At 43.5% G+C, this 2,480-nt stretch overlaps 1 long non-coding RNA gene across 2 annotated transcripts in view; it reads left to right on the top strand.

Annotated features, from left to right (window-relative positions):
* The first annotated feature begins 1,125 nt into the window (after nucleotides 1–1,125).
* LOC109286813 overlaps nucleotides 1,126–2,480 on the top strand; it is a 36,668-nt gene continuing 35,313 nt past the window's right edge. For both annotated transcript variants that reach the window (XR_002094687.1, XR_002094686.1), the window contains exon 1: nucleotides 1,126–1,215. This is a non-coding gene — a long non-coding RNA (uncharacterized LOC109286813). The remainder of the gene's footprint in view (nucleotides 1,216–2,480) is intronic.

Raw genomic sequence — 2,480 nt, 5'->3', positions numbered from 1 at the left:
TAGCGTGCCATCGGAGGTGGTTCAGGCACCTACATTGAATACCTTCAAGAGCAAATTGGATGCTTATCTTGCTGGGATCCTATGACCCCAGCTAACTTCCTGCCCCTGGGGCAGGAGGCTGGACTCGATGATCTTCTGAGGTCCCTTCCAGCCCTAATGTCTATGAAATCTAGACTTCATCTGCTCTTGTCTCTAAACTGTATTCTTTGGGGGCAAAACTATGTCTTCAAATATTTTTTGTAGGAACCTAAGACATTATGGCAGTCTGATGTTCAAGTAAAAGCATAATAGGATCAGATACACAATCCATACAATTGTGCCTCATGTTATACCACACATGCATGGCAGGAGGTGTGATTGTGGGATCCAGCATTAGGTCCAATCATGCTCTACTGCTAGTGTCAGGGGAGCTTGGGATCATGATCCTGGAATTCCCCTGCACTGGCAAGTAGCAGGCTCCCATGGCTGGGAGCCTACAGTTGAGAGGGGTGCAGCCATAGGGGTGCTCTATGCACTCTCATGGCTAAACACTTGCATATGATGGGGCTCACAGCCATGGGGGCACTTGGCTACATTGATTGAATGTGTGGGTCACAACTTAAGGCATGGTTGACTGGTTAATCATGCCTTAAGTGTAATATGTGACAAGGGCCTAAATAACAACTACCTATGATCTCCATTACAGTAATGTTTGATTGCCACACTTTACAACACATATGTCTTCAGAGGACCCAGAGGTATCCTACTTTTACAGAGGTAGGCCAACTGGCTTGCCTAAGGTCACACAGGAATGAATAGAGCATGAACTTGAACCTCAGTCTCTCAAGTCCTGGGCCAATGTCCTTAATCATTTGACCATCCCTCTCTTAAGCAGTAGTTCAGCCTTGTCTTGATATTCTAAATCAGGACATCAGTGCTGTCCATAGCAATGAACTGTTTATAGGTTAATTTATAGGCTGTTTATAAGTTAATTTGTTCCTCATTTTATTCCACCAGACATGTACTGGCATTATAAATATTTTGTAATTGAATTTTACAGGTATGTTGAAGAGGCCAAATGCTAAAAGATGCTGGGTCCCTTGTGCTATTCAGTGAGAGCCTCAAATGCTGAGATGTTTGTTTATATTTTAACAGAACATTATGAATAAAGAGCTGATGTAAGAGGATGTGGCTGACTCCGAGGAAGTGCCAGACAGGCTTTTGACATTTAACGAGGTAAGCGGAGTGCTTCTAGCATATACCCAAAATTCTAGAATAGTGCAGCAGTGCACTTGGGTCTAGATGTAAATTCCTATTGAACAGTTAAGTGCATGTTTGAGGGAAGGCGATGAATTAGTTATATTTTATGTATTTTGAAAGCCATGTGTCAGGTGAACATTTACCTGGAAATATATGAATAATTTCTTAATTTATAAAAAATTAAAAATATTAATTTGCCTCACACCTAAAATACTCCAGCATTATTATGGATTGATAGCAAAACACAATCATCTTGTAGATTATCCCAAAAGGGAAACACAACAACGTCTTAGTAGTGAGTGTGATCTGATTAACCATGGCATTTCACTACATTATGACAGGAGGGATAAAAGAATGTGTTGAGGGAGTTTAATTGTTAATGCTGCCATCTCTCTGCCCCTTTGCTTCATCATGGTCATTGCAATCATGACTGAAACCTTGCATTAACCTTTCTCTATTTAATTCAGCCTTTGAGTTAATAGCATTAGAATACAAGACCCACAAGATGTGTGCCATTTTACACAGACATGCATCACCTTGAATAACTAATGAAAAAGGTACTATACTTATTTGCTTGTTAACGGTATGAATTGCTTTAGGGTGTGATCCTGTATGCTTTAATTACAACGGCTCTGAGATCTGGTCTAATTAAAGCGCCCAGAGTGTCACATATATCAGCATCCCTGTGCTGAAAAGATGGCAGTGGGGGAACTTTACATAAAACTTGTTCAGCAAAATGGCCCCTCACCACCATTTTTCAGTGCGTACATGTGATGCTGGAGCCTGCTGGAGCGCAGTAATTACCATGCTCCAGCAGACTCAATTAATCGAGTCTGCTCTGACACACTGTAACTGCAACACATCAGAGCAACCTCAATATATGTGTATAGGTGCACAGATTGTCTAAAAGACAGGGAACTCCATAAAATGTAGGCTGTTAGTATGTATATATTACTACACCACCTAACAGCAAGGAATGGTGTACAGTAGTTTTCAACCTGTGGTCTGCACTCCCGTGTGGTTCCACATACTCCCCTCCACAACTCCCCCCAGCCCTGCTGGTGCCCCCTGCCCCCCACCCACAGCTCCTTCTCCCCCAGCCCTGCCAGAGAGGGCTCCCAGCTGCCAGGGCTATGGAGCCAGGGACCTGGGTCTGTAGCCCTCTGTCCCTGGCAGAAGGTGGTGACTGCTGCAGAGGAGTAGAGCCTGGCTCCCCCCACACTGCTACCTGCTCGCTGTGG

Source organism: Gavialis gangeticus, unplaced genomic scaffold, assembly GCF_001723915.1.
Source record: "Gavialis gangeticus isolate Ggan-Ray unplaced genomic scaffold, GavGan_comp1, whole genome shotgun sequence".
NCBI classification, from domain to species: Eukaryota; Metazoa; Chordata; order Crocodylia; family Gavialidae; genus Gavialis; species Gavialis gangeticus.
Note: the sequence above shows the minus strand (reverse complement) of the source record. Positions and strands in the feature narration are given on the sequence as shown.